Below are 14,452 nucleotides of genomic sequence, written 5' to 3'. Positions count from 1 at the left end.
TTTACTCAAGTACTGTACTCAAATACAATGTTGAGGTACTTGTACTTCCATTTTTTGCTACTTTATACTTCTACTTTTCAATTAAAAAAATTCAGAGGAAAATATTGTACTTTTTACTTTTAACATTTGTTAATTTGCAGATTCAGATTAATACAATAAGGACAATTACAGTATTATTACAGGTTAAAAGTCACAAGCTATCCAGCAGTATGTAAAGTAATTAAATTTACCAGCTGCAGCATTGAAGAGATTTACACTTTATTGATGCATTAATAGTATAATCCAATAATATAATATACAGTACATTATTCTAAAATGGGCCAGTCTGTACATGTGTACTTTCACATTTGGTATATCAATTATCTATGATGCCAATAGTTTCATATTCTGATTGCAGTATTTCTACACTGTGTATTGTATTGCTACTGTTACTTAAGTAAAACATCTGAGTACTGCTGGACTGTAAATGAAAAGAAGTCATGAGGACAGGTTACGTGACAATTGTCATGTGGTCATCTAATCCTGGTCATCTGAAGTCACACTTGTGACAGTATAAAGTATAATTAAGGCTGTGGTCAGACCATCATTAGCACTGCACGAAGCAGCAAGGCACTTGATGAGGGGAGCGGTGCAAAAAACAAAAAGAAAAATCAAAGTCATCCAGCAAAATAGTTGAATCCATAAGCCAGATTTCAAACAGAAACCAACACTGTACTACACTAAGTCATAAAACAAAGGATGTGGTCACACTTGTTCACACATTCACAACTCAAGGAAGGACATTCCTCAGAAAAATATGAATCATTGTCATTTTGCATCATCACTCTTTTCAAATTACTGCTTTCATTTCTTTTAAATCACTGTTGGATTTTTTGAAGGGATTTGGACACTCAAATAAAATAAATAGTGCATATATGGTGAATAGTGAGTGAAACGTTTATACTAAATTTCATTACAATTATTTTCATTACAATAGCCGCTGATATTTCATTGTGGACCAAAGTGGTTGTGGGGGCTTGTTTCAGGTACCAGTGAAACGATCTGGAGATCTTTGTGTCTCAGACAAATTGGTGAACAAGTTAAACATTATACACCTTCTAAATATCAGCATGTTAGCTTTGTCACTGTAAGCACGTTAACCATCATGTCTGCTTGACTACAGAGATTGCTCACTCCACCTTAAAATCAACTTGATGCAGTTTATCATTGCATTTTGCATTTCATTACAGGAAGTTAAAACCGTTAAAGGTTGGTTGGTCGTAACTGGCACCAATAAGAAAACTTAGCTGCGTCACTCTCCCCTGAAAAACGTGCCAGTGTATCACTTCTCTAAAATTTAAAACCACAGCTCACCAGAGCAGATCTCAGGCCTGTTCAACTGTAGTTACCCTTACAACTTGGGGAAAACTACCTTCCACTACTTTGCATCTCATAAATGAATAAATTACAGATGATTTTAAAACATAAACATCTAATTTATCTGGTCGATTGTAAACTTTAAACTTCTATTTATTGACGTCTGTGATTGTCTATGATGTTGCGTGGCTTTTGTTGTATCTGGCTATGCTGATTGTTTGTATTCTTCATTTTAATTAGTTTTTTTTTATATGTTTTTCTTTTCATCTGTCGTGCACAGGTCTCAATGAGACTACCTGATTAAATATAGGTTACACAACAAACTATAGCACGAACAGCCTCACTCAGCCACTAGCATGTAGTTTGTCGGTTGTATTATTTTGTCTGTTGGTTACCAAGGCAACAAAACTGCCCAAAAAGCTCAATAGTCAAGAGGATATGAGACATGATTATACAATAAAAGTGAACAGATGTAGAGCCCAGTAGTAGAATGCAATACATCCTTCACCACTATATTGTCATATCAGTTCTTCTGTGTCTGCCTTTATTCCATTTATCAGCTGATTCCTCCAGCTGTAAATATTCTCTAAAATAAATTCTATAGAAGAACTACTTTGTGTGAGTCAAACAGTTTTAATCCAATGTTACTGGACTCAATAAACAATGACTTTATAAGCAATTTGAACTATGAAGTGATGTACAACTGGTATTAGATGTGTTTAGTTTACGTTGAGGGGGAAAATATTTGTACTAAAAGAGTCACTGAAGAACTCAAACTGCCCTGTGATTTATTCCAGACCTTCAATCAGTAAATAAACCAGAGAGACAGGAAGAAAGGAAAAGAGGCAGAAATGTTCTTTTAAACAACACTCTTGAACAGCAGAGTGGTCAAAGAAAACACTTTCTTTCTAAGAACTCTATTCTACAATGTATAACTACTTCATCAGCTACCAGTTTGGTTTTATCCAAACTGATAAAAATAGTTCCAGACAGAAAGACAGTAGTGGAGCAGACAGACTCTTTGGGTAAATGTCAGACAGGAACTCTGCACTACATATACACATACACATTCACTGGGTGTTTGTTGGTATTTCCTGCTACTGACCCTGCAGTTATTATGTTGGAATCTGACCAGCTACTGTTCCCACACACTCTGAGTGTCCTTATATTGTTTAAAAAAAAAAAGACGAGAGTTGGTAATTGTCTGATATCAGAATACCTGGTGGTCTATTTCTTCTTTTATATCATGTCCACTGACCAGATGAACAAAGACAAGCTGTGTTTTAGTCACTTCAACACATGCTGAGATTAGTTTCACCAGACCGGAACTGTGATTCTAATTCTAACAACGGACAGCTAATCAGACACAAAACATACGATAAGCAGCGTTACTTCAGGCAATGAAACTGTGACGAAATATGATGAAAGGTATTACATTTTTCATCAGGAAATAAAAACCTAATGATAATGTGAAAGACGAATCAAAGTCTTATTCAACAATCTCTCATCCACCGCCCAAGAAGATATCTTTCAGAAGCTAATTTAGCTGTTGCACTACTGTTAATAAGAAGCATCTGGTATTCAGTAATGTTCTGTCTCTGTTAATTATGTTTTCCGATGTTACTGCTTCTTGGGAGGAACAGATTTATGGACTAAATAAATCTATACATGACTGGGAGTTAGACAAGAAGCATCAACAAAACTGCTGGGACAAGATAAGATACTCTATCCAAAGGTTGGCTCTGATATTCTATGTGGGTTTGGCAGCAACTCTTGACATTTTTAGAAAAAAATGGAAGCAAAGTACATGATACGTTTCTCCTCTTTGGTAGTCATCGGAAATGATTAACTTTTATTCATTGGTGCAGGTCACTTGGTATCAGACTGGATAGAACACTCTGTATTTTTGTACACTGAGAAAATACTCTATAAATAGACCAAATGCAAAGACATAGGGGCACCACGCTGACATTTAGGAAATGGTAAGCTAATTCAACTATCAAGTACTGTGGATGTGGATGGAACATAATTTTACTTTTAGTTCACTGTTCCTATAAGAAGGAATGAGGGTGTTCAAGGAAAACCAAACACAATCAAAAGAAATGCATATCATCTGAAACATAAACTGGACTATTTTTTGTCAGGAGACATTTACTTTCTTGTGTGTTTGGCTGATATAGTATCTTTGGTATTGTTAGTCAGAGTTGGTGAAGTGTAAACTTCCCCAAATCCAATAAACAACAAGATAGGCCAGCTAATGTCAGCCGCCGCGGATGTGCTCATCGTGAACTGTTTTTTTTTTTTTTATTGTACCTTGTAGCTCCACAAACTAATGTAGTTAGTTAATGATGTGCTCCGTGGCCTTGGAAGTAATGATCAGTTACAGATGTATTTAACACATTCTTTACATTTCTACTTGTGTTTTTGGTTTAGGAAGACACAACCCATCAAACTGTTTATATCCCGGGTGTGTCCCTTACTACAGCTCCATATACACTGCTGCAACATGCAGAAAAATTAAAGCTCTACAGACCTGATCTGACACGACGATTACAGTTTGGGGGAGGGTTTTAGTCAATGGTCAGATACTGTTGGCGAGAGGCATTTTTTTACGAGCTGCTATTAAATGAGTGATCCAGTTATGACAAACCTTTCAGTGACAACATGTTAGTTGTTTGACCCAGTTGAGACTCAGCCGAGTCACACCGTCTCCCCTGGTCCTGTCCAGGTGATGGATGTGATGGACTTGTCTGTTTTTTCCTGGCCAAAAGATTAACAACAATAGATTTAGACATTTTTCTGTTGTTGCTGTTTCACTGTGGAAGTACATCTTTTGAAAAAACAACCTGAAAACATTAGAGTGGATGCAAGTTGTTTTTACATGTAAAGAGTTTTCAGATTTAAGAGCTTTTACGTGGATGTGATCTAACAAATGAGGTTACTGTATTTAACAGATTGACTTCCCTTTAGTGCTGAACAAAAATTCAATCTTTTCAACTGCAAACTTTTCAGTTTGATACGAATCATATTAACAGTGGTACACACTGTCTCCAGGAAAAAGTCATGTGCTGCACTCCACAGTCCTACACTAACGGATGTTCTCGTCTTCTCCTGCCTACCGGGCTTTGATATGGCATCAAATTAACTGCGAGCCATAGACATAAAAGCATTACAACATTTAATACTGTTAAAAACTCACTTCTAAAGTTTAGCTTTGAGTAATGTGGTAAGTGACTAATTAATGCGTTTTCACTTCGGGCTCTACTGTAGCTGTGTGTGCTCACTGCTGAGACTATTCAATACTGCAAACACATTCAATTCCGTGTACTCAACTTAGCTGCTGATACCAGCTCTTGTACAGACTCACTGCCTGCAACCTTCCCATTCATGCTAAACTGCAGCCTGTACGACGATGAAAAAGACTGCTTGAGAGCTTCGGGGCTCATCAGATTCATTCATTCATTCATGACTCAGCTCGTTAGCCTGTGGATATGACTCCTGATTCCTGCTGCTTGTGGACTCTGGACTCGCAGCTACAATTTGGTTAAGTTACACAAACAGTAAAAACACTTGATTTCATAAGTTATCAGCTTTATGTAACACACAATACTCAAAATACTCAATACATTTACAGGTCTGCACCCAATATACCAATACAAAATAGCATTCGAAGCTCCCAGCATTACTGCTGTGTTCCTGCTCCCACTAATAGCATCGCTTAAGCTGTGTGATGGGACCACTGAGGTCACTGTGAACCTCTGCTCAGCCAGCAATTAGGAGGTCAGAGGTCATGGCAGACAGTATGGGAAAACAGAAGAGGTGAAGCACATAAACTGCCACATCGAAACAAAAGGTAAGAGCTCTTTCTCTGAAGGTTTTTACTCTAAAGAATAGAAATTAAACTACTGCCAGGAAAGAGGCCAATAAGACCAATAATCACTAATCAGTCATTCTTTCACATACACAGAAAGCAGCAGGCATGTTCTCAGTCATGCTGTCATCATGTGCTGATTTTATCTGTGTGTTCACTTGAATTTGGTGAAGCAAACAGTCATGATGCTTCTTCTGTTTCATTTCCTTCTCTTTCATCAGGCCTGTAAATATGTCCAGACCAAACCAGTTAATTTTTCTCACTGTTTCAGCCACAAATCCAAAGTAAAGCAGCATTTTCTTCCCCGAAGCAGAGCTTTCCAAAACGATGACGTAAGGGTGGGTGATTGTGTGTTACAAAGTTAAGAAGACAACTTTCATCTACAACTTTCTCTGTTGTAAATGTTGGTACAGCCATTCAGACAGCTATTGTCATTAACCTGTATTTATGTTGATTATGTCAGATGATGTCGGGACCATTAAATAATGACTTGGTCAGTCAGGCTGTTGGTCCCACGCCTTACCAGATGTTGCCTGTTTGTCTGTTATTTAGCATACCTTTCCTGATATAAATGGGGTGATCAAAATAATAGAAACGCCTGTCAGTATAATGCACAACAATTCAGGATCCTATGTGTGTTGGTACACAGCCATGCAGCAAGCTAAACAGACTTCTAATAAATGTTGAAGGTGCAGATTGTCTTTAAGGTTTTTACTCAATGCAATTGTAAAACTGGGAAATCAATATAAGAAAGATAAATTCAAGGATAATGGTTATAAATCATTTAATTATGAGATTCCATGAACAAGCATTAGACCAGTAGAAGAAGTTAGTAGAGTAGACAGGAAACTGGATTCACAAAAATGCAGACTAACAGCGACATTGTGCTTTATGCCAGGAAGAAAGAATGACTCATCAGTGAAAGATCAACATCAAGTTCTCATGGGAAGTACTACACAGTGATTAATCTAGTAAACATCACAGTAAGTCCACAAGAGTAAAAGGAAAAAGAGTAAACTACTCCACAGTTATCCTAATAGTAGCTTTCTTCAACAGCTACCAAACTTGGTCAAACAATATTTTTTCTGCAAATAAGGTTTGAAAAAGGTGGGGATTGTCTAATATTCCAGGACTAGATAATTATGTGTTATGTGTATGAAAGCTTAATTTTGCAGAGGCTACCGAGTGTTTTCAGGTCCATTAATAGTAAGTCTTTCAGAGTTGGTTAGCCCTGAAAGTGTTTCATTAGTTCACTTTAACCTGCAGGAGCTTCTGAAGGCTCTTGTAATACGTTTACTGCCACAGAGGAAATGAATTAATGAGAACTGAACTTCCATTGTTTTTACTGCAGAAATGAACCAGGGAGAAAATCTGTCAAACAAAAGAATTACAGCAGTCACAGATGAGCTGAAAAAACTGTCTGGAAAATACTCTCATAGAAAATTATTTTAACCACTTCAAGAGTCTGACAGGAAAGAGTGTGAGTATGTGACTGATCACGGTTGTCCTACATTTGGGTCAATGTGTTAGTAACACATTTGCAGGCAGCTAGTAGAGAACCATAGAACTAAATTCTACTAAATCACAAAACAGTCTTAATAAAAGAGTATCTATAGATAATGCCCCAACAAGGGCATTTAGGGAGTACAGCAGATAAAAGGTCACATCTGACAAAATGGTGGACGTAACAGTGTCAATTAAACTGTAACTACTGTTGTGAACCAACGTGAAACCAGAACTTCCAGGTTCAGTTCCAGAAGTAACAAAAACTAATTCAAAATCTCATTAACATTTACAACTATTCTAATAACTACAAGTCCAGTCCTGGAACAGAGCTTTTGTCTTTTTGTATGGCAGTTATCTGAAAACAATCTAATATTGTTGTTTTACCAAACTCCATCAAACTTAGCTTCCTGTTAGCCGGCTGAACGTCACAACTCGACAAAAGAAACGGGTCCAGACCTGTCTACTGTGGCATAATGATGGACAAAACATGATTTCTCAGAGACAAAGCTGAAATAACTAAAACTGGTGACTATTACATAAGTCTAAAGGGGAGTCCTGTGCTCCTATGTTGAGAAACATTATAGATATCGTGTTAACAACTGAAATGGGAATATAAAATAGGGAAAAACACACTATAATCTCCCTGAGGAGAGGATTTATTGCTGCACTGTTTCAATAAACTGCACTACTTTTAGCTTGGTGTAACTACTAAACTGACAACTGTGTGTAGGTGCATGTTGTCATCTAGTGTTGTGTTCAAGAGCAACTTTTACTTTGATTGGTCAGTTTTGTTACGCCAGGGAAAATAAATCTGAAAACTCATCTGTTCTCCAACTGCTGTTCTTTCTTTCATGATGAATCAGCAGTTTTTCCTGTTTTAAAGTTTCCTGAAATGCTGATGGGTCACTGATGTGTTTTTACTGATGTGTAAGAATAAAAACTTCCTTATTACAGCAGCCCACGATTTACCCTCAGTCAGCAGCGAGCCATCATGAACAATCAAACACACAGCAACATATGTGTGATAGTGAAACACAGAAATTACTTCAGAATACTACTTATACTAATAATTCACATTCCACTTAAAACTGCTTAAAACTTTAAAACAAAATCTTTTCCAAAATAAAAATGCATCAGTTTAGTAAAAACAAAAAATAAATATTACCAAACAACCAAATAAATTTCAACCATCAACAAAGACACAAACAACAGGTCTGTAACTGTTTTTCTTCTCTGCTGATGGAGCTCCACATGAAAGCAAACACAGATTAAAGAGTGTGCGTGTGTGTGTTATCTGTGGTATGCTAATAGACTGGTGATCCCTGCTGTGTTTGCATCAATTGATCACAGATCAGTCTGATCAGATCCAGATACATGGCTTTGATCTCAAGAGTGGTGTGTGTGTGTGTGTGTGTGTGTTTGTGTGTGTGTGTGTATTTATGTCTGTGTGTGTCTGTGTGCACGAGGAGGAGGAGGAGGAGGAGAAGGAGAAGGAGAAGGCTGTATGGGGTCAAAAGGAAGGAGGGAGGCAGTGGGTGGGGCTGCTGACATTACTGAAAATGGAAGGAAATTACTGTTTATTCCTCTGCACACGTGCGCACACACACATGCACACACACACACACACACACACACACTGAACACTCCCCTTTTGATTCTTTAAATTAAAGTTTTCCACACTGTGACACGATCACATAATATACTGGCTTATGATTGGCTGGTAGTTTCTGTTTAAGGAGTCATTAAAGGCTCAGTCACTCATAAAGTGCCACAGCAAACTCTACAATCTTGATGAAAAGTGACAAGATATACATAAGTGAATGGTGCAACACAGGTCCTTGGAAAGGTCAACCCTTTCAACATCATGTCTCGCTGTTGGTCAACAATGCAAACTTGCACTTTAAAGTTCACCATGGTTGAACTTGACTCCCAAATTTGTACAGATCTAACATCACAGCTTTGTGATTGGAGGTTTCTTGGACCATGGGAGTAGCTGTTAACCTCTCCATAAGTATTTAAGTACAGAGGCTTAAATTAGAACCAGATATTTTCCTAACACAGTTGTTGATCTTTTGTCCTTGTTATTCAACGAAGAGAATTCAAGTTTCCCAAAATCGTTCCCACATCCAAACTCTACTGTTCTCAGTTTCACCTATGAGCGTCAACATGAAGCTGAAGTCGTTTCATAGCAATGGTGGGAAACAGATGCATTTTGCCACAGATGAGAGAAAATAGTCTGATTTTAACCATGAACAGCACTGTGAAGCTCTGTTTTCAACCTTATATGGACATGTTCCTGTGGCTGAGGTCACTAACAGTTAGCCATGACATCTCTCGCTCCCTCTTTCACTCACACACACACACACACACACACACACACACACACACACACACACACACACACACACACTCTCTCTCTCTCTCCCTCTCACAGACTCACAGACCCCCTCTGGGGAGGAGGGGAGGGTAGGGGTGTCTGAACAGCTTGTGACGTCTCCAGGCCATGATAACGTCTGCTAATTGGTTCCATCAGGCCTCACAGTGTGTGTGTGCGTGTGTGTGTGCTCTGTTGTCATTGTAATGATTACTTGATTTATCTCAAACTCAGTCACTGCCTGCGTGTTTCAAATTCCATCCACGTCTTTCGAAAACACATAAGCAAAAACGGAAGCTACCATTGTTTTTAAGACGAAGAACAAGGAAGCAAACAACAACAAAAACATGCAGCTGCAGTGTCAAGAGTGCAGTCAGTTTGCACATGGCCACAGAGGAGATCTGTGCATGGACAGGAACAAAAGAGCATTTCACCCTGGAGGTGGAGGGATGAGAATCAGACGCCAAGTCCCAACATCCTTCACAGGAGGTTTCACACCAATTCTCACCTAGATTTCTGTGAACAACTCTGACATGACTGCAATGTGACCTGTGTCACAGGTGACCTCACTAATACCCAACTTGTGACAAGATCCAAAAGAGGTATTGTTGTTGCGGTTAGGCCAGCAGCAGAGGAAGTCACAGAGCTGGATCAATGTCTGTGTAAAAGCCGGCATGGCAGGACAGACGCCGAAAACTGTTGTATTACACGTCAGGCTTCTGATTCCTGAACACCAGCGTGCTGTTTAGTATCACAATGTGGTGGCATTGTGTCAATCTTGTTAGGTTCAGTGTGAACAAGCAAAGCTGGCATAACGAGAGGTCTCCCTAATGGCAATACAGCGGGATCTCTGTTTAAAAGAGGCTACAACTAGCAGCCGGTTAGCTTAGCTTAACATAAAGCCTGGGAAGGCCTGGCTCTGTCCAAAGATGGCTCCTGCCTGTGACTTAATAGCCTGTCCACACACAGGCAACATCCATATGAACAAAAAACTGGGTATTTATATACAGGAGCGAAGGAGCAAACAAACAAAAATGTCTTTTATTTACAAAAATTAAATAAACATTGAAATTTACAAGCTCCTAAATGTTTTTATTGGTACAATTGGGCCTACAAGGTCTTTGTCATCATGTACTGAAAAAACTCAGATACTGACAGAATTGACAATTAGGAGATAAGATGATAGAAAATAATACCTATATAAACTTGCGTTGTACAGAGAAAACTAAAACTAGGACTGTTGCTCACAAAGGACACACTTTTACTATTTTCTGCAATAGATTTTTTTGCCATGAAGCTCAAAATATAAAACTGCACAGACTGTATGAACATGGCTGTCTATGAAGCAGTTTAAGTCCAGAGCCATGTCAGAGTATATCAGGATCATTAGAAAGACAAGGGCTGCAGTATGAGGGGAGTGGATGTTACAGACTGGGTGGAAACGTGGAAAAAATGCCAGAAATAGATCGAATAAAAAAGGAAGTTAAAAATATTTGGGACCTCTCACTAGTCAGGGGAACTGAAGAAGCCTCTCAGATGAGAAGACAAACTGCTTTTGACTCAGTGCTATAACCGGAATAAATCGAGAATCTTCATAGATGAAATGAACGCCTTCTACTGTCTCCCGACAGAAAACCAAAAACTGCTCGAGTCACAGAACGTACGAGTCCCAACTGTGAACTCCACACAAATAAACTCGGTCCAGTGAACAGGGCCAGAGTTCATATCATCAGTCTGTCTTATTTTCAACACAACAGTAATTAACGACAAGATCAGAAGAATTAGACTATTTACTCTGTGTGTGTGTGTGTGTGTGTGTGGCCATATGTTGAATCCGTAATGAGCTACAGGCCTGCGGCAGTTATACTGTGTGTGTTGTCCCACAGGCAACACAAGCTGTTACTGAAAAAGATGCCTTCGGACACACACACACAGGAAATGACTATACACAGTGACTCGGATACTTTGACAGCTCTCAATCTTTTCTGCACAGTTGAAGTCTCCTAAGCTAAAATGAAATTAACAATTACCTTCACGTATTGAAAAAATGGGATTAAATTAAGTGAAATCACATTACTTCGACCAATATGTTAATTATGTGTTTAAGTCAAATAATGAGCTTGTTGAAGTTTTAGAAAGGGAACAGTCCATCCTTCACTGAGAGAAATATCTCTGGAGTTCAACTAATCATGACACTCCAAACTAAATCAACGACTAAAGCATGACAATTTTTTAATAAACGTGCAGTAAGTGTCTATTACATAAATGCTACAGCTTTATTCAGACTTGACAGGGCATTTACAGAAAGACCCACATTGATCATTTGATTATATGGCTCTGGGTACATGAAAAGGAGTGGTGGCAACAGTGGTGAGTTGGAAAGGGTTTTAACAAGTCCTCTTTATTATACGACAAAATATACTGTTTGTATTTTTCCATCGAGAACAACACATGAAAGTGTTTTCTGATGTGGCGTTTCAGTTCGCAGGACGACGGCATTTTGTGCCTTTGACAACTACTACGGTTAAGGTTTGGTTAGGTTTAGCCACAAAAACAACTTGGTTAGATTAAGGGAAAGATCATGGTTTGGGTTGAAATAAGTACTTAGTCATCGAGGTTACAATAATAACCACTTGATTGAGGTGAGGAAAAATCATGGCTATGGTTAAAAGAAACCAATGTTGCCTGTCATAAGGCAACAAGAATCAAATAGGTCTGTTGTGTCAAAACGCACATTTGGTTTTTGGCAATTTACTGACACTACAGATGTTTTTCTTGGTGGGATGGTCTCAAATTTTGATGTGAAGGAATTAAAGTGTTTCTTCCTCTCTCACAGCCTGCATTACTGATGGATTTTCAAACCTATTCTGCAGTTTAAGCCTTGATGATTTACCATTCTGAGTGAGAGACATGCTTGCATTGATACATTTAGTTATTAGTGTTATTCTGCTGCCTATTTTATAATATCTTTCTGTGCACAGAGAATTAATGATAAAATATTAAACTCAGATTCTCATTTAATTCCTGTTTGCTCATATGCTCTATGTTAAGTGATTTGCTGGATATTCATTCCTCACTTATGTAAAGTTTCTTCAGATGAGAGCAACATGTAAAACTGCTATCACTTTTTCATGAAGACTTGCATGTCCGGCAGTAATTTTCTCAAAACAAACTGTTTTCAGTCTGAACAGCAGGTATGACGACTCTGGAGTCCAGTGTGTGTCTCACGTGTATGTATTCAGTCTGAATAATTTCAAGTCCTTTGTGTTTAGGTCAAGCAGAGGATGATTCCTGAGCCTTCACACGTTTAACCAAACAGAGCTGGATTTATACTCCTGGAGACTCGAACTGTAACAATACATCATCTGAGCTGCAGGAGAGCTGTGATTGGTCAGCTGGGACTCCTAATATCCTATATATTTCATTTGACCATTAGCACTCTGTTGAAACAACTGGCTATGTGAATCTGGTGGAACTTTCCAACATAGTTGGTGAAAGATGTTGCTCCAATTCACTTTTCTTTTGTTCTTTTTTAACCATACACTTAGCAAGATGAAAACAGAAAAAAAATATTTTTAAAGCACAGACATTCACAAAAACTGAGTTGGCTGTTCACATAGGATACGTTTAAGTTAGCCCATCATTTGGAGAAAGCTTGGGACTGTAGGCATGATTGGCTGAGGAGGGGGCAGGTGATACTGTTGACATCTGTCATAAAAAGTGACATTACAAAATAAAGTCTTGTAAAAACAAAATAAAAGCCCAAATAACAACAAAAACCCAATTTTCTATGATACAATTAAAATTAACTCAATGCAAGTGGGTGGTATAAGTCTGATAATAATGATTTGTTTAGGTAATTTATGAAATTCTTAGTTTATTTATTCATTTCACATTTATGTATGACTTTATATTTCATAATGTTGTTCATCGATGTAATATTGACAATATTGGCGCCATTCAGTCCCATACAAACTGTAAAACCATTTCCACAAACCTTCTCATCCTCATTGTTCCTCTTTGTCCACGCAGTGTATGAAAGAATGTAAACAGGATTAACCTGAATACACAACATGATCTGATAAAGTAGGACACATCTATGTTTTCAGTGGAGCTACAGTGCAACAATGAAAAGATCTTCACTGATGTATAAATCAGCTGTTGCACTGGATCAGTCTCTGGCCTAGGCTGTAAGTGTGTTATGAACGTGGAACAGGAGACGGATGGACAGATACAACACTGTCATCCACTTTACATGAGGCGATGCCGAGTTTCACCGACATCATCTCCCATCCTGTCCCAAAGTCCTTGATGATGATGTCACATCCTGTCTGAAACAACAGCCATTGTGCTCGCCAGGAAGTGAACTTCCCGTGGACTGCCCGCTTTTCCCTCCAAAGGTTGAGTCAGTGCAGTCTGATTCTGGTACTGCTGTCCAACAGGAAGAGTCATCGACATGAGTCCAACATTGGCAGTGTTTAGTTAGTGCATGTTCACACCAGTACAGGTCCTGTCCTTATTAGATGATTCAGTATGTGTGTAGATGTACGGTCCAAGATATGATCCAAATACAACACAGACTAATATGTAACAATACAGTACTGTGCAATTCACAACCCACATTATTACAAAGAGTCACTGTGTGATTTTAATGTATGAATAAGGTCCCAATAAAATACTTTATACTGGTACTTATATGTAGGAACAGTGGAAGAAAACAAGGCTATGGGGAACAAGGAAGTAACAACAGATCATCTTAGAGGAAATTTAAAAAAAATAAATTATAGTCCAAGTATTTTTGAAATTCGTGACAATCTTTTTCTGTGCAAGTAAAGCGTAAAAGGCAAAGAACATTATATTACAGCCCAAATTCCTGGTTCTTGCTGTTAAAGTAATTACTAGGTTCTTACTTAAACATTAGCTATGTTTGATTGCCCTACATCGACATATTACAGTGTTAGATGACTTTATTATATTATAGTTTTTCCTCCTCAGCTGACAATAGAAACCTTTCATAGCTGTGCATTTGAGAAAGGCGAGTTTGTTTTCTACCCCTGCCTAGCCGATATGAGCTGCTGTTGTGTCTGCTAGGATCAGATTTTCACATTTATAGATGCATTTTTTGACTTCTCATTTTAAAATCATAAAATTAACATGACATAAATCCCTGGGGTGTGGATTTAGCTGTTAAATCAGAGTACCCCTTTTTATTATCCATATTATCCACACATCACAATTTTTGTTTGTGTTTTTTTTTTTGTTAAAAATGAGTAAAATTAGAGGTTTATATTTTACATTACACAGTAATGATATATCACATGGGTTGTAATATATGTGGCTGTTTG

Source organism: Seriola lalandi, unplaced genomic scaffold (assembly GCF_002814215.2).
Source record: "Seriola lalandi dorsalis isolate HSWRI2012SDOR001 ecotype SW California unplaced genomic scaffold, Sedor1 jcf7180002054659, whole genome shotgun sequence".
NCBI lineage: Eukaryota > Metazoa > Chordata > Actinopteri > Carangiformes > Carangidae > Seriola > Seriola lalandi.
This window is presented reverse-complemented; position numbering follows the sequence as displayed.